This window comes from Acomys minous (genome assembly GCF_964271855.1).
Source record: "Acomys minous genome assembly, chromosome: 8".
Lineage (NCBI taxonomy): Eukaryota > Metazoa > Chordata > Mammalia > Rodentia > Muridae > Acomys > Acomys minous.
Window position 1 is genome coordinate 4563057 of NC_140489.1, and position 26482 is coordinate 4589538.

The window sequence follows — 26482 nt, forward strand, 5'->3', positions numbered from 1 at the left end:
AGCCATCAGCCTTCTATAGCTATCAAGCCTAAGTTTACACCAACTTATTGGAGATCTCCGTAAAGAGGCCTATCTACAGATCAAAGAGCCTCCTTTTACGACCCCGTGCAGTTTCTAGCCAGAAGCCGCTTTTACAGCCTCAGCCATAGGAAAAAAGGTGGTCAGTTTAAGTTCTCCTCAGCCGCGATACAGCCAGTCCCTAGAGAAGAAACCTTGGGCTCTTTTTCCCTTTCCTTCCTTTTTTTTCTTTCAATCCTGATCGGTTGCCTGAGCCATCAGCTCTGGCCACCCTAGAGACAAAGTGAACAAGAAGGGCACCCGCGATCCAACCCCAGAGAGAGAATCTACCCTGGACCCTCTTCAGAGCACCAGCTGGGCATTAACAGTGGTGTTTTGAATTTTCTGCCCCAAGTACAGCTTCAGGGGTGGGAAAACTGCCTTGTAGACAGCGTATAGCTCCTCTCTATCTCTAGTGTTTTGTCTATTCACTTACCGACATCATCAGTGGTCACTTCCATTCCTATATCTATCGGACCCTAGCTAAAAACTGTGGTTCATGGAGACAATGTTCGAGGCAGAGCTTACCTTCCATTGTTGAAATATCTTCTCAAAATCAATAGGTACATTGCAGAGAAGAGATAGAAGTGAGCTGTCCCTGTGGGAGAAAGTACACAAGTGAGCTATCAGGACCAGCAGGGGGCACTGTAGATCCACCAATTTTCTAATAATTAGAGGAACAGCTGAAGCAGATAAGGAAGTTGTTCAATGAATGTATCCAAGCTGCCTCTGTGGATTTAGTTGGCAACATCATTATGTTCAGAGACTGTAGAGTTGTTGATTCATACCATTTCCATGCTATATCCCGAAAGAGGGATGCTTTGTTAGAAAGCATCCATGTTGAGATCAACAATGGCCAAATTAGATGCATATGCTGACTGCATAGAATACAAGTCCATTACATACTTATAAATTCTTATTAAGAATATTGGAGCCTCAGGATCCTAAGCAATATGGGGAAAAGGGTCTCAGAGCTTGGAGCTGCTAGAAGAGGTATTTTTATTCCTGCTGATCATTGGATTGTGATGGAGAGCTGCCTCCAAAGCTCTGAGTGAGTGTCTGATAGAAACAGGGTTTCTATGCACCTTCTCAGCATCACAAATGTGGTTGAACCTGAGTGTTGTCCTTGAACACTTGAAGTGTGGTTCACATTAAGGAACATGGATATGGTGACTAGATTCTCAGTGGAATGGAAGAGCTCTATGTGTCTGGATGTGGTAGGATGTTCAATGTTCCTTCTCTACATCAGAAATATGGTTGACACTGAGGAGCTTCAGGTGTCTCTTGAAAACTTGCTGTGAATTTCACATCAGTAACATGGATGTGGTGAATGGGTTGTCAGTGCAAGGGAAGTGCTCTGTGTGCGTGTATGCCATGATGGAGCTTGAATTCATTTCATCAGATTCCAGAACCTCACCATGCATTTACTAAGAGAAAAACTCTACCAGTTCTGTCTAAAAAAATTATGTCTTCATCTGAGAAACATTCTCCTTCTGAATTTCATAAGTTAGTTGTGGTTGTAAATACAGCCATGTCCAAACAACCAACAGTAACACATTAGTACCCACTTTTCCACAATCTGAGTACACAGCTTCACACCTTGGCATGGAGTCGGATCATCTCTACTTGGTGACAGAAGCTACAGGAAAGTGCATCCCTAGGAGCAGGGCTAAGTTGGAGCCAGAGACTGAAGAGATCATGGCATCCTCTCTACAGATGTCATTTCTCCATTCAGCTGCTGGAGTCTCGGTTTAGACTGAGGATACCTGGTGCTTCATGAAAAGTTACCTTCAATAATTTTGACTCAGATAGCTTCCTGATTTTTTACATGGGACTCTGAGTGAGGCAGAAGCATGGCCATGGGGTTGAACTGATTAGATGGATATCCCAAGCCCTGACGGAACAATATCTGTGGAGAAATTTCAGGACAGATACCCACTGTGAATACACACAGATACTTCTGTGAATAGATCATGAATAACATGATGTAAGTAAATATGGGAGTTTCTATATTTCTATAGAAATATATGTTTCTATAATGTGTAGAGTCAACTGGGTATATGCTTAGAGGGATGTATCTGGGACACAGCATAGTTTTATTTATTATTTTTTGGTGAACTGCCCAAACTGATTTCCAATTTAACTACACTCCCAGTGAGGGTAAGAGAGGATTATCTTTTCATGACAACAATGGTGTCATTTGTATTCTTGCTTACCATCGTCTTATTGAGGCAAAAGTAGAACATTAGAATTCCTTTCATTTGCAATTCAATTGTTAGCTAAAGTCTTTGATTGTAGGGCACAGAAAAACCTACCTGATCTGTAATTCCCCATGCTGTCTAGGTTTCCTAATGCAAGTAGATGCTGTGTAGATTGAAGGAAGGGCAAAGACATCAGTGATCTCATGGAGTACCAGGCCTTGAAGTCTACAACATCAGCCTTCAGGTAAGATGTACCCATTAGTGTCTGAATGTTATGTAGCAACCAACTTCTTTCTAATTAGATTTGTGGCCTGAATCATAGGAAAGAGTTTTCTTTGGTGCACCTGGTCAAAAGTTCATCACTAGAGATGAAATATGCCCTAGTAGACCAGAGTTGAACTGCTAATGGTTATGTTGTCAAGCTACTTTATAACTATTTTTGTTTATACCAAGTAGATTAGCGCTGCTCTCATGTCTCAGTGTGCAGTGTACTCAGCAGCAGGTGAGTCAATGATGTCACTCTCTCACACAAATGTTAATTGCAAATATGTGAAAGAAGTGAGGGGTATGGAATGTGTTTACACAGAGGATTTGGACTTGAACCTCAGCATCCTGCTGCCTGACCCAGATGTTTATATCTCCTTCTTCTCCAGCTGATCTAGGGCCTTATCTAAGAAGTACCATGCTCATGAATATGCAAATTACTTGAGTCGTTGGTGGTTAAATACAGGGATGTCCACACTCCATAGATAACATCACATCAGTGTCTTCTCCACAGTCAGTAGACACACTATCCTTAAGAATGGAATGGAGCTTGATAGTTCTTTTCTTCCTGTCAGTAACTAGAGGTAAGGGGCTCACACCTCCAAATCTGAAGATGAGACAAGGACTGAGGTGACAATGACATCCACTCTATCTTTCCTTCCACAGGTGTTCATTCCCAGGTCCAGCTGCAGCAGTCTGGGGATGAGCTGGGGAGACCTGGGTCTTCAGTGAAGTTGTCCTGCAAGGCTTCTGGCTACACCTTCACAGACCACTATATGAGCTGGGTGAAGCAGAAGCCTGGACAGGGCCTGGAGTGGATTGGATATATTTATCCTGGAAATGGTGGTACTGGCTACAATCAGAAGTTCCAGGGCAAGGCCACACTGACTGCAGACAAATCCTCCAGCATAGCCTACATGGAGCTCAGTAGTCTGACATCTGAGGACTCTGCGGTCTATTACTGTGCGAGACACAGTGTTGCAACCACATCCTGAGTCTGTCAGAAACCCTGGAGGACCAGGAAGCTGTCCTGAGTATAAAATGACAGAGAAGTTTAACCTTGAGACTTTCTTGAAAATAATCAATTTGAGCATTCATTTTTTTATGCTTCCACCTCACAGTCTTATAGTGCCTTTGACACTTTGTAAAAGGACACCTCATAAAAAAGTGGTGTTGGTTTATGTTGCCGCAACAGGACGACAGACCTTTCAATATCTCCAACAGTGACAACTTCCATTGAAATGTTTCTTTTTTTTTAAGTAGAATAAGAAAAGGGAAATCCATGATGATGCACTGATAAAGACCAGCTCCAGCACACAGGGTAAACCAAGGTGGGTCACAATAGTGGCCCAGGTTTGTGCTACAGGCTCTGCAGCAGCCCAGATGAGGTTTATCTTCCTCAGGTCCCCCTAGCCAGGATGCTGCAGATTAACTCTAGCACACAGGGTAAACCGAGGGAAGTTGCAGCAGGGATTGACCAGAATGCAGGGGAATCTTCCAGTTCTGTGCTCTGAATTGAATGCAATTCTCCAGTGTACTGGAAAGGCATCTGTTAAGTGGCTGTAACACTTTGATTCAATAACTTATCTGGTAGCTTCTGGTTATTTTTAAGTACCCAGACACTTCACACTGCAGGAAGAGGAGACCTCTCAAAAGGATCCTGGATGTGTAAATAGCCTGAGAATGAATCCCTGAGACAGAGGATTACTGCTGAAAAATGTTTTTCAAATCACAAGTTTTTCATTCCCTCCAGTCCGGAATAATCAAATAGCCCATTCCCATCCAGTACAAAATCTTTGAGAGCTTGCATATTCACCACTCATTGGTGTTATAAATCATAGTGTTTCCTGAAATTAAATGTGAAGAAATTCATGTTTGGTATTCAAGGGTAACATCATACTTTTAATTTTCTTGTGTCCTTTTAGGCAAAAACATAGTCTCTCTTTGTGTTATAATACTTAACTTCATTTCAAATTTATGCCTAATGTGAACATTTGGCTTTTAAGTTTGAATTGATGGGTCCATGAATGTTCATAGGGCCAAATTCAGGTGGGGCAGGCTGAATGTATGAAGAAGAGGCAATGTTTTCACCACCCCATGGAATTCTGTATTCTCTCCCTTAATGTATCATAATAATATTAGAGTTCTAGGACACCCTTCCTGAGCTATAGTAGATTGTTGAGAGTACAATACTATCTACAAAACATTTTGGGGCTTCGCCTTCATCAAAGTTTGAGTAACAAAACAGAGACCTTGGATCATCTAGGTGAGCAGAGAGAGACCACTGTCAGTGGTGATATATTTTTATTTATAGATTGCATCAAGGTAAGATTTAAGTAGAAGAAACTCAAAGTAATAGATTTGTGTAATAAAAGCTTTCTTGATAGAATTTCATGACAGAAATTAAACCGCATAGAGTGGATATCAGGTTAAGGAGAGCTGCCTCCAAATATCCAAACAAAGTGTATGCTAACCAGGCCTTTTGGAGGGAAAATAATCATACGAAGCTGAGATGGAAATGTTTGTTCACCAGCACTAAGCAGACATTATGCTCTTCCCTGAAGATCATGCCTCTTCCAGGCAGTTCAATGATGCAGTGCAGGGTCACAGGTACATGAAGTCCTGGTCTACCATTAACTTCTCTGTTACCGATTAGGAAAAGCTTAATGCTGCTAGGTGTGTAAGGTGACCCTTAGTGACAGCTATTTAGAACAACACAGGTGTAGTTAGTAAAGTATTCTCTAATATAAGACCTATTGAATGTATGACCACCTAATCTGAAGTTGTCCTAAAGAGCTACAATAATGAAAACAGAACGGCATTGGGAAGAAACAGACACACTAATCAATGGAATCCTCTTGAAGATACAGGCATATGTCCATGCATCTACGGAGCACTTGACTTTTGATAAATAAATTAGTCATACATACTAGAAAAAAGACAGCATTTTCAAGAAGTGATCTCTTCCAGAAAGGATGGTTACATGTAGAAGAATACAAATGAATTCATTCTCATCTCCATGAACAAAACTCAATTGGAAATTCATCAATTAGCTCAATTCTAGGTCAGATACACTGAATGTGACATAAGAGAAAGAAAGGAATTGTCTTGAAATTACTGGCACCAGAAAAGACTGTCTGAACAGAATAGCAAAAGCACAGGCAATAAGAACAACAAGTACTAGTTCATGAAAGGACCTCATGAAATTGGCAAGCTTTTGTATGGCAAAGAATATCAAAATTTATATAAAGCAGTAGGTGGAAGAATTAAATATAAATATTTAAACCAACTAAAATTTGATACAAGTCTAAAAATAAAATTCATAAGTAATCTAAAGAAAATTGAGGTGAAGAAAACAATGCAAATAAAAAATGAAATATGGATCTAAGAAGGGAAATCTCAAAAGATAAAATATGAATGACTAAGAAATACTTGAAGAAACATTCTTAATCACCATAGAGATGAAAATCAAATTTTCTTGAGGTTTTATTTTAAACCATGCAGAACTCCTAATATCAATCAAATGACAAAGGTTTAGAGCTATGGGATGCTGGTGGAGTGTGTGGTTGCAAAGTCATTATAGAAAAATATGCGGCATTCCTCAGGAGGCTGGAAGTATATCTACCTCAACATCCAGCTATAACACTGTTCACCATACATCCAAACGACCTTACATCTATGACATTCACAGGAAATGGATGGAACTAAGAAGAAACCCCTTTGATTGAGACAATTCAGGTTCAAAAAGACAAATATCTTTATATACACTCCCCTGTGAATGTTATCTATTAAGTCTTCCATAGGCAGGCTAAAGTCCTTATGAACACAGATGTAAGGTATGCAGTAAGGATCTGGGGGAAACTGTGTTTTTTCCTAGGAGTGAGTAGAAAGTTGTGAGTAGATGGGTTGGAGATTGGAATGGGAGCGTCAGACTGAGTGGGTGGAAGAGCGAGGGAAGTGAGGTGATATGAAGAGATAGCTAAGCCTTATGTCCATTTGAGGGATGATATAGCCACAGACCTGAATGCGGTAGAGTTGATGTCAATGCTGGAGGTAAAACATTTCCAGTATAGATCTCTCATACAGGCATAGATGCTGTGCTCATGTATCTCTGAGAAGGATGATGAATGTCATGAGTGCTGAATTAATGGGCTCGAGTCAAGATCAACTCTATGCATTTGAAATTACTTACTAATTTAATATCCCCATAAACTTGTGCTGACATCAGCAGAACAACAATGATGATGGTAAAGCCATGTTTAGTCAGTTGTGATGTAGCCTGTGGCTGTGAGTGTTGTGAAGACGTAGAGGCAGAAATTCACACAGTGGGATGCTTTCTGGAGTAACCAGAGTCATTTGTGAGGTAATAATATGAGAACATCATGCAAACAGACAGAGAAACTAAAACACACAAGTATAAATTTTTCTCTTTAGAAGCTTTCAATCTGTTCTGAAGGTTTGGTGTTGTGTTTTCACTTTCATTTAATACATGAATTTTTAACATTTTAATTTCTTTCTGATTTCTTCTTTTATCTAGTTGTTTGATCTCCATGAAATTGTGGAATTACTCTTTGTCCACTGTAGATTTTAAGATACTTTATATTGTGTCTAGATGGGTTTTCTCACTGACCTTAATTATGTGAATTTTTTAATATTTGTTTTGTTTCTCAAGATGCGTTCCATTTTAGGGGAGTTTCTCTGGTCTGCTGAGTAGAATAGAAATGTATCCTTTGGTATTGCTATAGACAACTGTGTGGACTTCTGTCACTGAAGAAATCAAGGAAAGTAAATATATCAGTGCTTTTAGGGACCTCTGTGCATATGAGTTCTAGAGAAAATGATAGTAAGACTTGTATGAAAAAACTTCAAGTCTTCCAAGGAAAAAATTGAAGAAGATATCAGAAAATGGAAAGATCTCCCATGCTTGTAGATTCGGAGAATCAATATAGTAAAAATGGCCATCTTACCAAAAGCAATCTACAAATTCAATGTAATCCCTACCTAAAGTATGTATACAATTATTTTTTTTAATTTAAATAATTTATTCAGAAATTAAATAAAAAAAGAAGGAAGGATTGAATTAAGGAAGTGAATGAATAGTGGAAGGAAGGAAGTGAAGGAAGGAAAGAAGGAAAACAAGAAGAAAGGGAGAATTTTGGCAATATCTTTAGTGTGTAAATCTCACATTTTTACAGTTGACAGGTTCTAAGTCTTCTGTCTTTGCTAAATTGCCCAACGTGTCAGCAGAAGTTGAGATAAAAGTGAGATTTAATGATGATGCATATTTAATGTGCATAATGGTAAAATGTAGTGTAATAAGATTCTAAAATCTTATTTGGGATTTTTCTCTTGTGATTTGGTTTTTTCCCTCTGAAGCATTTTTCATTATTATTCTTTAAGTGTTCAGAGTAATTTCTTCTAAGAAACTGTATTATTTCTATATCAATATCATATGCATCATTTCTAAATATTTGAGCTGAGACAGTTCAAAGAAACTATGTAAATAAAAAATTATGGAAAACACAAGGAACAGGTGCAGAGAAGGGACATCAAGAGTGTTGCCTGACTCACCTAAAGTGTTTTCCTCTCAGTTAAACACTTTCATATATGTTATATGTTGGTCAGAACCTTTGCTTTGAATGACACAATAGAGGTCACTCTGGTTAGTTATTAAAATCCATGTTACTCTCCTGGGAAGTTTATCACATAGTAGGATGAATTCCTCAACTGGAAAAGTAACTCAACAAGATAGACAAACCCTTCGACAAATTAGCAAAAGGCAGATGGACACTTTCCAAATCAAGAAAAACATAAAAGAAAACAACAGACAGGAAGGAATCCAAAGACTCATTAAGTCTTCAAAGCCTATATGCCATAAAATGTGAAAATTAAATGAAATGGATAATTATTTGATATATTCCACTTACCAAAGTTAAATCATATCCTAGTAAACAAATGAAATTATCTTATATAACCTAAGAAGATAAAAACATTCATCAAAATCTCCCAACCAAAAAAAAAAAAAGCCCAGGGCCCAGGGGCAGATGGATTCAGTACAGTATTTTACCAGACATTCACAGAAGAGCTAATGCAAATACTCTTTAAACAATTACAGAGAATAGAAACAGAAGGAACATTACAAAACTCATTCTAAGACCACAGTAACCTCTATACCTAATCCATCCAAAGACCCAACAAAGAAAGAGAATTTCAGACAAATTTCTTTCATGATATTGATACAAAAATACTGAATAAAATATTCACAACCCAAATCCAAAACCACATCAAAAATATCCACTACAACCAAGTAGGCTTCACCCTAGGCATGCAGTGATGGTTCAATATACAGACATCCATCAGTGTAATCTAACATATAAACAAACTGTAAGAAAAAAAAACTCACATGATCATCTCCTTAGATGATGAAAAAGTATTTAACAAAATCCAAGTTCATGTTATTCAGAGATACGATGCACATACCTTGTGGGTATAAAAATATAAACCCAAATTCTTTTTGTTCTAGAGATAACTCATGAGATGTGAATTCACTAGTATGAGATTGCTAAACTTCCCCTCTCTGCAGCCCTCTGTCTTTCCTTCAATTCTTGTATTTACTTTAAAAGCAATTTCTGTTCACATTAGCTAAGGACTTTTTATATTTATTCCCTTTACCTCCTGATGTCTCCATGTCCCTAATCTCTATATGATCCCTCCCTCCCTCCCTTCCTCCCTCATCCCCATATCCCCACTTTTAACAAAAAGAGTTGAGTTCCCCAAACCCACCACAGCTTAAAAAGCTTAAAAAGCACATTCTCTTACCCTGAGGCTAGGAAAGGAAGCCATGCCAGGGGTCTCCTGATCAGAAAGAGGCAACAGAATCCATGTCACAATCAGCCTCTGCTCCCCTTACTAGGGGACCCACATGAAGTCTAAACTGCCCATCTGTTACATGTGTGTTGGGGGCCCAGATCCAGTAAAGCACGGTTATTGGTTGTTGCTTCAGTCTTCATAATCCCCCTGAGCCAATGGCATTTAACTTTGTTTGTCCTGTGGAGCTCTTGTCCCCTCCAGGTCCTTCTATCCTCCCCACCCCTTCCACAATGCTCCCTGTGGTCTGTTGAGACCTTTGATCCAGTTGAAATTGAGTTTTGTGTAGGGTAATAATTATGGAACTATTTGCATTTTCTGCATGTAGACATTCAGTTAGTACAAGTATCATTTGTTGAAGATGCTTTTGCTCCCATTTTATGGAATTGGATTCTTTGTTAAAAGTCAAATGTCCATTGATGTGTGTGTTTATTTCTGGGCCATTAATTTGATTCCATATATTACCCAGTTTGTTTCTATTCTGGTACCATGCAGTTTTTTATTAGTATTGCTCTGTAGTCAAGTTTGAAATCAGGAATAGAGATACCTGCAGAAGTTCTTTTATTGTATAGGATTTAAAAAAAAATCAAATGCCAGCTTTTTTGTTGTTGTTCTATACATATGAATTTGAAAATTGTTCTTTTAAATTAAAATCTGTAGATAATTTTGTTGATGTTTTGTTGGGAATTACAGTGAATCTGTAGATTGCTTTTGGTAAGATTACCATTTTTATATGTTAATCTTATAAATCCATGAGCATTGAGAACTTTCCATCTTCTGATTTCCTCTTCAATTTCTTTCTTCACAGAATTGAAATTCTTGTCATACATATCTTTTACTTTACTGGTGAGAGTAACACCAATGTATTCTATACTATTTGTTTCTACTGTGAAGGTTGCTGTTTCTCTATTTTTTCTCAGCTCTTTGGTGTTTGGGTTTAGGAGGTCTACTGTATTTTTTAAGGTTAATTTTGAATGCAGCCATGTCCCTGAAGGTGTGTATCAGGTGTAGAAGTTCTCTGGTAGAATTTTTGCGGTCACTTACACCTACATTCATTTGTAAATAGAGACCCTTTGATTTTTTTATTTTCCCATTTCTTTCCCCTTGATTTATATAGTTATCTTATTGCTGTAGATAGGATTTAAAGTACTACATTAGAGACTTATGGTGAGAGTAGGGAGCATGTGTTATCCGTGACTTTAGTGGAATTGCGTTAGGTTTCTCGCCATTTAATTTGATGATGTTTCTAAGCTTGCTTTATATTGCCTTTATTGTACTTAGGCATGTACCTTTTATCTCTGATCTATCTAAAACTTTTAACATGAAGGTGTGTTGGATTCTGTCAAATGATTTTCTGCATATGTTCACTTGCAGGGACCCACATATATTCACATACACACACAAACCCACACACAAACAAATTTGTCATCTACATTGGTCATGGCTACACTAACACACTGGAGCTTTTAGCAGGTAATTCAGCATCAAAGCTGTCATTCTCAAAGCCTCAGCAAATACATCCAAGACTCTGAAAATCATTAGTCATGATCTTCCATGAATAAGAGAATACTGAGCTTTGGGGAGCTAGATCCTGAGAGAAGAGGTTTGCCTCAGGACCCACTCAACATTTCTTATATTTAAAGATACATGGAAAAAGGAAAACACCACACCTGCTAAGTCTTTACACACAACCATACAGCCCACCTGTAATACATATGCTGAGTTAGCAATCAAAGTCAACCACAGCTCACTTTTTAAAAATTCTAGTTACTTTTCCGATGGGCAAATACTTCCTGAAGGTTGGAACTGATCTGTAGGTGCCCCATTTGTTCCTCTTTGTGGTGTTTTGAAGTTTCTGTCTCAAGTACAGCTTCAGTGATGGGCAAACTACCTTGTAGACACCGTATAGCTCCTGTCTATCTCTAGTTTTTACTCTGTTAACTCGCTACTTCATCAGTGGTCACTTCATTGCAAGATCTATCAGCCCCTAGAGAAAGGACTGTGGTTCATGGAGACATAGTTTGAGGCACAGCTCACCTTCCATTGTTGGAATATCGTCTCAAAATCAATAGCTACATTGCAAGGAAGAGAAGTAAGCAAGATATCCCTGTGTGAGAAGTTACACAAATGAGTTATCAGGACCAGCAGGCGGCACTGTAGATCCACCAATTTTCCAATAAGGAGCAGCTGAAGCAGATAAGGAAGTTGTTCACTGAGTGTATTCCAGCCTTCTCTGTGGGTTTCCTTGCCAACAACATTATGTTCAGAGACCATGTGTTCTTGACACATACCAGTTCCATGCTACAACCCTGGAGATGTTATTGGTGCCTCAGAATCTTAAGAAACATGGAGGAAAGTGTCTCAGAGTTTGTTGGTGCTATAAGAGGTGTTTGTAGTCCTGTTGATCATTTTATTGTGCTGGACAGCAGTGTCCAAAGCTCTGAGTAAGTGTCTGATAGAAACATGATTGTCAATGCACCTTCTCAGCATCATAAATGTTTTTAACCCTGATGAAATCCATGTCATTCTTGAACATTTGAAGTGTGGTTCACATTAAGGAACCTGGATATGGTGACTAGATTCTCAGTGGGATGTTCTATGTGTCTGGATGGGGTTGGATGGTCAAGGCACCTTATCATCATGAGAATTATGGTTGACACTGAGTAGCTTTAGGTGTCTTTTGAATACTTGATGTGTTGTTCCCATAAATGAATATGGATGTGGGGAATGGATTGTTAGTGCAATTGATAAGCTCTTAGTGGATGGTGCTAGGATGTTGCTTGAATTCATTTTCTCAGATTCCAGAACCTCACCATGCATCTGACTAACAGAAAAACTCTACCAGTTCTATCTTATGAAAAATTCATGTCTTCATCTAAGAAATATACTTCCTTTGATTTCATAAATTAGTTTGTATTTGTAAATACAGCCATGTTCTCACAGCCAACAGAACCACATTAGTATCCACTTTTCCACAGTCTCTGAGCACTCAGGTTCTCACCTTGATGTGAAGTTGGATCATCTCTACTTAGTGACAGGAGCTACAGGAAAGTGCATTCATAAGAGGAGAGCTAAGGGGAAGACAGAGACAGAATAGATCATGGCATCCTTTCTATAGGTGTCACTCCTAGGTTAAGCTGCTGGAGTCTTGGTATGGACTGAGGAGTCCTGGAGCTTCATGAAACGTTACCTGCCAAGATTTTCCCACAGAGAGCTTCCCTATTTCCTCTATGTGGATGGTGGGTGGGTCAGAAGCCTGGCCATGGCTTTTAATTGATTGGATGGATATCCCCAGCACTGGCAGAACACACTCAGTAGAGAAATTTCAGACAGATTCACAGTGGATGCACTCATAATGTCCAACAGAGCCTACACGGTCATTATATATTCATCCTTTGTTTGAAATCTAGGACGATTCCATTCTCAGCTGCTGTGAGTAAAGCATGAGTAACATGCTGTGAAGAAATATGGAAGTTCATGTGCGTCTATAATAAGTTGTAGGATCAATTGACTATGTGACTTGGAGGGGCATAGATGGGATACAGGATAGTTTTATTTATTAATTTTTGGTGAATTCTCCAAACTAATTCCAAAGTCAGTACACTTGTCTACACTCTCATCAAGGGTGAGAGAGGATCAGCCTTTCATGACCTCCATGTCATCATTTGTATTCTTGCCTATCATCATATGACTGAGGTCGAATTAGAATAGGAAAATTCTTTTCATCTGCATTTCAGCTGTTAGATAAGGACTTGGCTTGTGGGACACAGGAATGAAAACACCTGCTGTAAATTCTCCCTGTTGACCAGGTTTCCTAGGCAGGAAGGTGCTGTGTAGCTTGAAGGAAGAGTAAAGACATCAGTGATCTCATGCAGTACCTGGTCTCACAGTCTACATCAGCCTTCTGGTACCCATTAGTGCCTGCTTGTTACATAGCAACCGGCTTCTTTTACATTGTACTTTTGGCCTAAACATTGGAAAGAGTTTGACCTAGGTAAACATGGTCAAAAATTCATGACTATAGCTGACACAGTCCCTAGTAGACCAGAGTGCTCATGGTCATGGTGTCAAACTGCTTCACAAATATTTATGTTTATAACATTGATTAGTGCTGCTCTCAGTTCTCAGTGTGCAGTGTGCAGTGAGTGATGGAGACATTCATCATGGGTCAAAGTACTGAAAATGATTGGCAGTGTACTCACTTACAGAAGAATCAGTGGTTTCACCTTCTCACACAAATGTTAAATGCATATATCTGAAAAAAGGGAGAGAGTACAGAATGAATTCCCTCAGAGGATTAGGACTTGAACCTCAGCATCCTGCTGCCTGACCCAGGTGTTTGTAACTCCTTCTTCCTCTGCTGGAGTATGGGTTTATCTAAGGAGGACATCTCATGAATATGCAAATTTCTTGAGTCTATGGTGGTAAATACAAGGATTCCACACTCCAAAACAACATCTGGTCAGTGTCCTCTCCATAGTCAGTGAACACACTGCCCCTAAGGATGGAGTGGAGCTTGATCATCCTCTTCCTCCTGTCAGTAACTACAGGTAAGGGGCTCACCAGCTCCAAATCTGAGGAGACAGGGACTGAAGTGACAATGCTATCAACTCTGCTTTTGTCTCCACAGTTGTCTATTCTGAGGTCCAACTGCATCAGTCTGGGGCTGAGCTGAGGAGACCTGGGTCCTCAGTGAAGTTGTCCTGCAAGGCTTCTGGCTATACCTTCATTAGCTACGGTATGGACTGGATGAAGCAGAAGTCTGGACAGGGCCTGGAATGGATTGGATACATTAATCCTTCAAGTGGTGGTACTAGCTACAATGAGAAGTTCAAGGGAAAGGCCACACTGACTGCAGACACATCCTCTAGCACGGCCTACATGGAACTCAGCAGCCTGACATCTGAGGACTCTGCAGTCTATTACTGTGTGAGAGACACAGTGCTGCAACCACATCCTGAGTGTGTCAGAAACCCTGGAGATGCAGGTGGATGCCCCGGGCCTGAAAAGACAGAGGACATTAGCCTGGAGACTTGCTCATAAATAACCATTTTGAGCATTCATTTTTCTGCTCTCTCCTCACCATGCTGTAGTGCCTTTGTCTACTTTGTAAAAGGACAGCTATGAGTAAAGTGATGTTAGCTTAGGATGACTCTACAGTACACCAGCTCTTTCAACATCTCCCCTGACCACCTCCATCGACATGGTTCTTCTTTAATAAAACAATAAAAAAGGGAAAACCATGAAGATGCATTGATAGGGACCAACTCCAACACACAGTGTAAACCAAAGTGGATCCCATTGATGGACTGGCTTTCTGCTAGGAATTCTTCAACAGCCCAGGTAAGGTCCTTTGTCCTGAGGAGACTTAACTTTTACAGGCAGGTCGCTCTAGCCAGGATGTTAGTGATCAGCTCCAGCACTCAGGGTAAACTGAGGCAGGTCACAGTGTTGGTGAATGCTCATCTGGTGGCTGGTGTTTTTCTATGTAGTTTAACTATTCATCTTCCAGGCTAGTTCCTTGATATTTACACTTCAACCCTTAAAGATCCAGGCTGGTGTTTTTGCTATTTACACCTTGGCAGACAAAGCAAGCCAGATTTTTATGACCATCACACACACATAGACACATACAATTAACAGACAAAACAATGGAGCTCGCAAAGACACCATTCGTCCACATATACATGAACATACACACACACACAGACACACACACACATATTCATATATGCATGCAGGCAATATATACAGACAATCAGACATACAAACAGACAGATACTTCTTTGGATGAAACAGATGGTTTCAACAGCTATTTATCTTTACCCTGGATTCTTTTATTATCCAATAAAAAGGTTCTCTATGTATGGAAAAATTACATCATCCAAAAAAAAAATAAATGTCTTACATGAAAAGGGAGTTTCAGTAGGACTATTGATCCTAATATCTAACTATGTACTTTGTTTACTACAACTTTAAATCAGTAGTTTTACTTTATGTTCATTATGAATTAAAACTGAAGTTTTTTCTTTTTCTAATTTCAAATGTATGTTATGTGTTCAAAGAAATAGTATTTTTTATGTCAAGGTTTTTCCATGACTCAGATGTCTCTCTTGTCTTGTACACATAAACATGTTTTTTTGCTTTTACTATATTTATATTTTCTTTCTTATCATGGTGCACACCTGGGCTGTATCCTTGGACTATACCTAGAAATAATGTATTTACTTGATTATTCATTTAATGCAATGTTGTTTTCCATCTTGCTGTAAGTCACATGGATGTTTATAGTGCTCCTAACAGTTTTCAGTATATTACAGGGGGGCTTAAAGTTATTTAAATAAATTAGAAAGCATCAGGAATTATAAAATCATCTGTAGGAAATCTGACCAACAGAGAGAATAGCACCTATGGAGGAGAATTTCTATTCTATATGTAGTGAGTGTGTTGCCTATATGTGCCAGATATAAGGCACAAGCATGGAAAGGCAGTATAGCATCCATAAATGGTCCTGCATGAATTTGCAAGAAGCAGTGGGCTGCCTCCAGGAAGCTCATGTGCTTGCTTTTGCCAATCCAGCATGTGACTGCTCCCAGTAATTCATGACAAAATGAATAAATTACTCAATGATAAAAATATCTCTGGATCATGAGTGCAAAGAACTTTTTCTGGAATAGCAGGGAATAATAATATGAATAAGGCCTGGAAACCCCAATTCACCAACCTTTGGTCAAACAAACTCAACTAATCATGTCAATTCTGATGTAACCTGAAGGTGTCTTGTTAATTCTCGCTTTGTGTTGCAGCAGAAGATCTAGTCCCTTAGATTGTAAGATATACTTATATTAGAAAGCATGCCACAGAAGTGTATTTCCTGTAATTTGGTCTAAAGTATTATTAAAAAATTTCATACAACTCATTTATCACCTCATTCTATGTTCACATCTTTGGCCCATATTTCCTTCTCTCCCAGTCTCAGTAACATGTCCTATATTCTCAAGTATTTACAGAACACTGATGCAGCATCAACTGTCACAGTCCATTGCATACACTGTGGTCTCCCTTTTTCTATAAAATACTTAGTTTTGGGTAGTGGGTGAATAACAAGCAGCAGGGAGACCTATGGTACTTCATAATCTCAAGGAAAATAATTCAGTATGAAGAATTTTTAGATCAGAATATTAATATTGCATATTCCTACAGCAGATACTCACTTTCTGTGAAAATCTGAATGTAATGGGCTTCATATGGATGAAATCTTATGGGAAAGTGCAGGCATGAATCTCCTAGGCCAATTCTTTGCTCTATATTTTGCAAATACTCGTTGAATTTAAAATCTTAAGAACACTGCAGTCTCCTACTTGTGGAAACCAAGAATTGACCAGAATGCAGGGGAATCTTGGTGTCTGGTTCTGACTTGAATGCAATTCTGTAGTGCACTGCAAAGGAATCTGTTAAGTGTCTGTAACACCTTGATTCAGTGACTTGTCTGATACCTGCTGGAGAAGTTATTTTCAGTAAGCAGATACTTCACACTGCTTGAAAAGGAGCTCTCCACAAAGGGTTCTGGATGTGTAAATAGGCCACGAGTACATCCCTGAATCAGACATTTAGTGCTGAAAAATGTTTTTCAAATCATAGGTTAGTCATTACCTCCTATTCAGAATAAGCAAATAGTCTACTCCCTTCTAATAGCAAGCCTTTGAGAGATATAAATCATAGTGTTTCCTAAAATATATGTTAAATAATTGATATTTGAGATTCAAGGACAAAATCATATTTTTTATTTTCATGCCTGCTTTTAGGCAAAAACAGTCTCCTTTTCTGTCTCAGAGAAAAACAACAAGCTTACACAAGATGTAGCTGTCAACCAATCAGAATGTAGGTCAATTGGGTTATGATGCACAGTTTAGATAAAAAGTCCCCCTTGCGGTGTAGCCTAGAGGCACCTTCCAATCAGCTTAAAGGTCAACATTCCTATGTACCATTTAACCAATCATGTAATACCAACGATTGGAAATACCTAATTGTGGTTTTCCCTTTTAAAAGCCTTGGACCAGACCAGCTGGGGCTGCCATCTTCCCATTTGATAGAGGACTGAAGGTCTGAGCTCTGAGCTTGTTAAATAAAGTGACCCTGTGCAGTTTACATCAGATTCGATTCCTCATGGTTCTTGGGGGGTGTCTTGCAATCCAGATATTACAATATGCTAAGATAGACAAACAAATGGAATCCAGAAGGACTATATCACTGTGTCTTCCATTTTCAACACAGAAAATAATCTTTAAAAAAACCTCTAAAGTTCTTCCTAGATTCAGCTTTCCTTTAGACCCTACCAATTCAGATTTTTCAGGCTTCAGGTGTCTTTGGCTACTTCTTCCAGGTACTGGCATTTTTCTGCCTCCTCCACTGGATCCTGATGCCTCCCATACTTTGGGAAGTTATTGGGTCCAGAAGTATTTGCTCTTCTGGCCTTCAGGAGTTAGGCTACAAAGACACCCTTTGCAAAGGTGTTTTCATGCCTTGGGTAAGAATGTCTTGAATAGAAAAGTTTGCTTGTGTTAAAAAGCCACTTTTTTCTCTCCACGGAAAGGAACTGCGTCTCTGGGGTTTGCATGTCTCAATTTTTGTTTTTCTTCATCTAGCTGGAGACCTTGCTGCTGTGCAGGGGTCTGTCTAATCATGGTGCTGTGAGCTTCTGCTTTAAAAACGGCAGTTCCCCTGCTCTTGAAAAGAACTACACACCTCCTCTGTAGTCTTATTTTCTACATAAGTTCTTGCTAGATTAATGTAAATTCTGCCTTTGTTGGACACCAATTGTTGAACCTATTTTATAAAACAGTGTTTGTTTCTTATTTCTCAACCTGGCTATCACAACAATAACTGAGATTCTTTCATAATACAAGGCTTCACAATACAATCCGAATATTTAAACTCTTTTCTTAACTCTCCGTGCTATTATGTATCACTCCCAGCAAATATCCCAGCTATATTTGTACTTTGTAGATTTGTTCTGTGGATTTCTTCTGTTTCAGCTCCTAACTCTGGATCATCCTTGGGCCTCTCCCTGAGGATGAATTCCCTAACTTCTCCTTCCCTGGATGGCAGGAAGTCCAGCCATATTCTCTCCCTTGCTCATCAATTGTCTGTAGGCTGCTTTAGTTACATAAAAGGAGTGCAATTGGGAAGAAGAGTTTACAAAACACTTAGACAGGAAGCAGAATGTAAACTGCACAATAACCTTATGCTTACAACAAGCCTGTTATAGAGCACTGATCACAGCCACATAGGACCTTCTCCCACAATCACTAGGCACAAGGTTGTTACAGACATACTTGATGCTTTGCTGAAGACTCTTCAGTTGTTACTGTTGCTCATTTATGAATTAGTTCCAGAGGAAGGGGTTGTAGCATTTGTATGGAACTTCCTTCTGAGGTAAGTTACAGTGGAAACTCCAGAGACCACAGGAAACATGTAAACTAGGTTTTCCTTCATCTCAGGTATCAGAACACTGAGGACACCTTGGCGTATCAGTCTGTGAGAGAATCAGAGTGAGGAGACATGAGCCAGTTTTCACATACAGTACTCCATGCAGAGGTGCTCAGGAATACTGACCGTGGTTCAGAAACAGCAAATATTGCCTAGTTCCAAAAGGAATCCCTGGGTGTTTATGACCGATGTAAACAGTGCCTTCCCAGATGAGAGGGACAAAATAATGCACAAAGTAAAGGGTGAATAAGAAATGCTGGAAATCAGAGTGTGCATGTATTGGAGGAAAACTCCGGCACAGTCCCAGACATTCCAACTGTTGTGCATATATTCTGATCCCCACATTACTTTGATTTAGGATAATAAGCACATATCCTCTATCTGGAAGCTCACAGAGCCCATAACTTTATGAATAGATTACAGTGTAAGAGGAGGACATCTATGTAAATTCACACCACTTAACCAGCCAATGACTCTTGTGCATTGCCATCCATGAGAGGCATCAGCATCTTGCCATACTGGAGTGTGTAGTGTGGGATTATTGACATTTCCCAGCACAACATGGATGCTGAAATGACAAAAAGCCCATATGGCCCCTGGACAGTCATGATAACTCTCCTTCTGTGAGAAGAGTGTGTTGCCTGGAGAGTCTTAATTTCTCATCTATAGTCAACCACATCACATCATTTCTGGCATGGGATAGAAGAGAAGCCATGCAGCTGACTAGTCAAGCATTTCTTTACTGAAATATTAGGTGCACTGATCCCTGGTTAGGAAGTTAGAGCAAAATGCACCTGTGTAACTTGATTACCTGTAGCATGTATTCTTATTTTAATATGTGCAGATGCACTTTGGACACTTATATACACATGCACTTAACAGATTACATAATACTATTGATTTCTCTTATTAATGGGAGTATAATCCAGGTCAATGCTGCATCAATTAAAATGTTCAGCTCCTGGAAAACTTTCCTAATACATGCACTGTCTAGGTATAAGAGGGCTCTGGACTTTGAAATTTTTTAAATGACATATTTTTCCACCCTTGAGGCTTTTGTCAAACAGCTGTTCTCCCTCTCGATTTTCTATAAATGCATGAAAATGCAACATAGGAATCATATTAAGAAACACTCCAAATGTACTTTAATTCTACATCCATCTCAATGTGAATTTTTCGAAGTTGCTAACTGATCTGCGGGTACCACAGAGTTCTTCCTCTTTCTGTTGATTCCTGTGTCTGAGTGTCCCAGGGGTTCACAGCTGCATACATGGGAGTCCTGCATTCTGAGCCTAAGATTGATTTTGGTCCTTCAGACCTCAGGTGCTCTGCCTCAGGTATAGCATACTGAAGGTCTCCAAGACTTTGTTCTCTCCTGTAATCACCTTATTACAAGTTGGAATGGCTAGAGAAGGATCCAACTGACACCAGTGATCAGCCATTGATAATATAGAAAAAATTTAAAATTGACCTCTGAAACATCAGTCATCATTTTAATGTAAGCAAGATCCATTTCTTCCTGCAGCTGAGCCCTGTGAGCACTTAAGTTGCTCCTATGTTACTGCTCAAGAAAGACAGGGAAATGAGTATAAACCATGACAAACCTACCTCATGACCATCAGGGGGCACAATGGAGTCCATAATCCCCAGATAGAGATGATGTTGATGTGGAAAGGACTTGTATCTTCTGTGGTTTCCTTCCTCAATATGTAGTAGCTGACCCACACCTGCTGTGAAGTTTCCATATACAAACACAGTGAAAAGTGCACACTTCACAGGTTTACATTTTCTTGTTTATTTTATTCAGTTTTTATTTTGTACAACTGAAAAAATCCATACAATGTATTCTGAGCTCTGAATCCCTCCACAAAATATTCCCATGACCTTCCTATGCACACAGTCACCAAACCACACTCCCTTTCATTCTTTCTGTAGACGCAAACACATAGCCAAGAAATGATCAAAAGAGGCTTAAAACAAACAAAAATAGCAACACACACACACACACACACACACACACACACACACACACACACACACACACACAGGCCAGGTAAAAACACAAAGCTATGCAAAAGTCAAGTAAGACAAAAAGAAATGAACAGTGCTTTGAGACATGATATATACAGTAATGCCACTGAGGTCACTTTGTGTTGGTCATTTCTGTCTGGGCATGAATCTACCCTTAGGTATGGTATACAGAATTATATTCTACTAAGCAAACAATTTTTTCCTTTGTAAGGGAGTGTCAGTTTTAGAAACTTCTTGGTTGAGGTTGAAAGCCTATGTCCATGCCTTCTCTCAACATGAGGATCTTATCAGGGTTAACTTGGTTCAGGTTCCATTCCTGTAGCCGCAGTCTGTGAGTTCATATGTGCATCCGTCCTCCTGTATCTGCAAGACTCTGTTTCATTGGAGTCATCTATCTTTTCTGGCTTTTATAATCTGCTCATTATTTAAATTCTTTCTTAGATATAATGCCTAACCATGAAGTCATTGTGAGAACCAAGGGAAATTGAAATATCTAATGCCATTTTCATCACCTGTGGGGTCTCTCTGTCCATTAACAAAGATGGAGTTATCCTGGGGCTGCACTGAGATGGTCTATTAATAACTTGTGTCTCTGGGAGCAGCACTGCCCTCCTATGCAGGTGCCTCTGTTCAAAGACTACCAAGTTAAAATAAAATGGAAAACTCACCATGCGCTTTATACTTAGCTTTATACAAAAATATATCTTTCATAAACATAGAGCATGAACAAAACCACTGAGAAAATACTAAAAAGTAATTTACAAGTCTTATCTGCATATCGCCAGTTTTGCATACATTTTCAATAGGTTTAATAATTTTGATAAAAAAAATACTGTAACCACAGATCAAGAAAGCCAGTCCACAACCTGAAAGTAAAAATTATCCCATTAAGATAAGTAAAATTACAAATTTAAAATGAACAACTATGAATTGTTCATTATTTCCAGAAAGTTTGTTATAAAAATAAAACTGTACTCCATAACCTAATTTTCTTTACTTCAGTTATACTCACTTTTATTTCTCATGTCACATACATTGTATGTCGAGTTTTATTTCTATTCCTATTTCAAGAACCTAGATTTCACATACTTTTCTTATAAGTGTTCACTTTGGTTTATTCTACACCAGTGTCTATGGTTTTCATTTCCCCACACCACTTCATGTGTGAAGCTTTGTGTGTCCAATATGACACCTCTCTGCTTTAACATATTATGTTCATTTTCTATATCCTCCCGCTCAGTTCCTTAGACCATAAGGGCATAATTCTAGACTCTTGCCTTCTACAAATTAAACACACAAAAATATTCAAATTATGAAACAGTATATGAATAAACACATGAAGCATTTGTCTTTAAGGATCTGGTGATCTCATTCATCATATTTTTCCAGGTTTATCCACATAATTAAAGATTCACAATTCATGCTTTACAACTGAGTAGTATTCCATTGTACATACATCCCACACTGTGATTATCTATTTGTCTTTTGTTACAAATCTAGATGGATTCCATTTACCAAACTTTGAATGGAGCAGCAATAAACATGGATGTGGAAGTGTCTCTGTAATAAGATGAGGAGTCACTTGAGTATATGATTGGGAGGGTACATCTCGAACACAGCCTAGATTTATTCATTTTTTAAAAATCTTTTTCTCCTTTATTAATTTATTCTTGTTACATCTCAATGGTTATCCCATCCCTTGTATCATCCCATTCTTCCCTCCCTCCCATTTTCCCCTTATTCCCCACCCCTATGACTGTTCCTGAGGGGGATTACCTCCCCCTGTATATGTTCATAAGGTATCAAGTCTCTTCTGGGTAACCTGCTGTCCTTCCTCTGAGTGCCACCAGGTCTCCCCCTCCAGTGGACATGGTCAAAGGTGAGGCAACAGAGTATGTCAGAAAGTAATATCCCACTCTCCACTCTACTATGGAGAGTGTTCTGTCCATTGTCTAGATCTGGGTAGGGGTTTAAGGTTTACCGCCTGTATTGTCCTTGGCTGGTACCTTAGTTTGAGCGGGACCCCTGTGCCCAAATCTGCCTATCATAATGTTCCACTTGTAGGCTTCTAGGACCCTCTGGATCCTTCTACTTTGCCATTCTCCCATGATTCTCTCATCTAGAGTCCAACTAGAATGTCCTTACCTCTGTCTCAGTTTTCTGGTAAGTAAAGGCTTTCTTGGGACATGCCCCTTGGGCTAATGTGCAGATATAAGTGAGTATATACCATTTGAGTCTTTCTGCTTCTGGCTTAACTCACTCATTATGATCATTTCTAGCTCAATCCATTTATCCACAAATTTCGGGAATTCCTTGTTTTTAATAGCTGAATAGTATTCCATAGTGTATATGTACCACAGTTTCTTTATCCATTCTTCTATTGAGGGACACTTAGGCTGTTTCCATTTTCTGGCTATTATGAATAAGGCTGCTATGAACATGGTTGAGCAAATTTTCTTGCTGTGTGCTAGAGCATCTTCTGGGTATATTCCAAGGAGTGGAATAGCTGGGTCTTGAGGAAGCCCTATTTTCATTTTTCTGAGATAGCACCAGATAGATTTCCAAAGTGGTTGTACTAGTTTGCATTCCCACCAGCAATGAAGGAGTGTTCCTCTCTCCCAACATCCTCTCCAGCATGTGGTGTCAGTTGTGTTATTGATCTTAGCCATTCTGATGGGTGTAAGATGGAATCTCAGAGTTGTTTTGATTTGCATTTCTCTGATGCTTAAGGAGGTTGAGCATTTCTTTAAGTGTTTCTCAGCCATTTGATATTCCTCTGTTGAGAATTCTCTGTTTAGTTCCAAGCCCCATTTCTCAATTGGGTTATTTGGTTTGGTGGTGTTTAATTTCTTGAGTTCTTTATATATTTTGGATATTAGACCTTTGTCAGATGTAGGGTTGGTGAAGATCTTTTCCCAGTCTGTAGTCTGTCGCTTTGTTCTCTTGACAGTGTCTCCTGCCTTACAGAAGCTTCTCAGCCTCTTGAGGTCCCATTTATTAATTGTTGACATTAATGCCTGGGTTGTTGGTGTTCTGTTCAGGAAATTGTCTCCTGTGCCAATATGTTCCAGGCTCTTCCCCACTTTTTCTTCTAAGTGACTTAGTGTCTCTGGTTTTATGTTGAGGTCTTTAATCCACTTGGATTTGAGTTTTGTACAAGGTGACAAATATGGGTCCAGTTGCATTTTTTAACACATAGACATCCAGTTAGACCAGCACCATTTGTTGAAGATGCTATCCCTTTTCCATCGAATGTATTTGGCTTCTTTGTCGAAAATCAAATGACCATATGTGTGTGGATTCATTTCTGGGTCTTCTATTCGTTTCCACTGATCAACCAGCCTGTTGCTGTGCCAGTACCATGCTGTTTTAATTACTATTGCTTTATAGTACAGTTTGAGATCAGGTATGGAGACTTCTCCAGAGCACCTTTTATTGTACAAGATTGTTTTAGCTATTCTGGGTTTTTTGTTTTTCCATATGAAGTTCAGAATAGAACTTTCAATATCTTTAAAAAATTGTGTAGGTATTTTGAAAGGGATTGCATTGAATTTGTAGATTGCTTTTGGTAGGATGGCCATTTTTATTATGTTAATTCTCCCGATCCATGAGCAAGGAAGATCCTTCCATCTTCTCATGTCATCTTCAATTTCTTTCTTTAGAGTTTTGAAATTTTTTTCAAACAAGTCCTTCACTTGCTTAGTTAGAGTAACTCCTAAGCACTTTATATTGCTTGTGGCTAATGTGAAGGGTGTAGTTTTCCTAATTTCTTCCTCTGCAAGCTTGTCATTTGTGTATAGGAAGGCTACAGACTTTTTTGAGTTAATTTTGTATCCAGCCAATTTGCTGAAGGTGTTTATCAGCTGTAGGAGTTCTCTGGTGGCATTTTGAGGGTCACTTATGTAGACTATCATATCATCTGCAAATAGGGATAATTTGACTTCCTCCTTTCCCATTTGAATACCCTTGATCTCCTTTTCTTGTCTTATTGCTCTGGTTAGAACTTCGAGTACTATATTGAAGAGATATGGAGAGAGTGGGCAGCCTTGCCTTGTTCCTGATTTTAGAGGAATTTCCTTGAGTATCTCACCATTTACTTTGATTTTGGCTATTGGCTTCCTATATATAGCCTTTATTATGTTGAGGAAAGTGCCTTGTATTCACGATCTCTCTAAAACTTTAAACATGAATGGGTGTTGGATTTTATCAAATGCTTTCTCTGCATCTAAATAGATGATCGTGTGGTTTTTTATTTTCAGTTTATTTATGTGGTGGATTACATTGATGGATTTCCGTATATTAAACCATCCCTGCATGCCTGGAATGAAGCCTACTTGATCATGATGAATGATATCTTTGATGTTCTCTTGTATTCGTTTTGCAAGTATTTTATTTAGTATTTTTGCATCGATGTTCATTAGAGAAATTGGTCTGAAATTCTCTTTCTTTGTTGTGTCTTTGTGAGGTTTAGGTATCAATGAGACTATGGCCTCATCGAATAAATTTGGTAATGTTCCATCCCTTTTTATCTTTTGGAGTAGCTTGAAGAGTATCGGTATTAGCTCGCCCTTGAAGGTCTGGTAGAATTCTGCACTGAAACCATCTGGCCCTGGGCTTTTTTTGGTTGGGAGACTATTAATGATTACTTCAATTTCTGTAATGGAAATGGGACTATTTAGCTTGTTTATCTGTTCTTTACTCAACTTTGGCAAGTGAAATTGATCAAGAAGATCGTCCATTTCCCTTAGATTTTCAAATTTTGTGGCATATATGCCTTCAAAGTAAGATCTTATGATTCTTTGTATTTCTTCAGTGTTTGTTGTTATGTCTCCCTTTTCATTTGTGATTTTGTTGATTTCAATACTGTCTCTCTGCCTTTTAGTTAGTTTGGCTAATGGTCTGTCTATGTTGTTGACTTTCTCAAAGAACTAGCTCTTGGTTTTATTGATTCTTTGGACTGTTTTCTTAGTGTCTAATTTGTTAATTTCACCCCTGAGTTTGATTATTTCCAGACGTCTATTCCTTTTGAGTGTTTCTGTTTCTTTTTTTCCCAGGGCTTCCAGTTGTGTCATTAAGGTGTTTATGTGCAATGCTTCCATTTTCTTTTTAAAGGCACTTAGTGCTATGAATTTTCCCCTTACCACTGCTTTCAATGTATCCCACAAATTTGGGTATGTTGTTCCTTCATTTTCATTGAATTTCAGAACTCCTTAATTTCTTTCTTTATTTCTTCCCTGACCCAGGACTCATTTAGCAGAGAGTTGTTTAGTTTCCACATACATGTAGGCTTTTTGTCATTTCTGTTGTTGTTGAATTGTAGCCTAAGCCCATGATGATCTGATAGGATACAAGGTATTATTTCAATCCTCTTGTATCTGTTGAGGCTTTCTTTGTGAACTACGATGTGATCAATTTTGCAGAAGGTTCCATGGGGTGAAGAGAAGAAGGTATATTCTTTCTTGTTTGGGTGAAAGGTTCTATAGATATCTGTTAGATCCATTTGACCCATGGCATTGGTTAATGATGTTATTTCTCAGCTTAGTTTCTGTTTCAATGACTTGTCCTTCAGAGAG

At 38.8% G+C, this 26482-nt stretch overlaps 1 long non-coding RNA gene and 1 gene segment (V, D, J or C); both read left to right on the top strand.

Moving 5' to 3' along the window:
- The first annotated feature begins 3031 nt into the window (after window positions 1-3031).
- Window positions 3032-3365, top strand: LOC311603267. The gene is made up of 2 exons (XR_014781023.1): window positions 3032-3106; window positions 3189-3365. It is a non-coding gene; the product is annotated as an uncharacterized lncRNA (long non-coding RNA).
- Window positions 3366-13860: 10495 nt separating this feature from the next.
- LOC311603433 (Ig heavy chain V region 1-72-like) overlaps window positions 13861-26482 on the top strand; it is a 162774-nt gene continuing 150152 nt past the window's right edge. The window contains exon 1 of the V gene segment in view: window positions 13861-13939.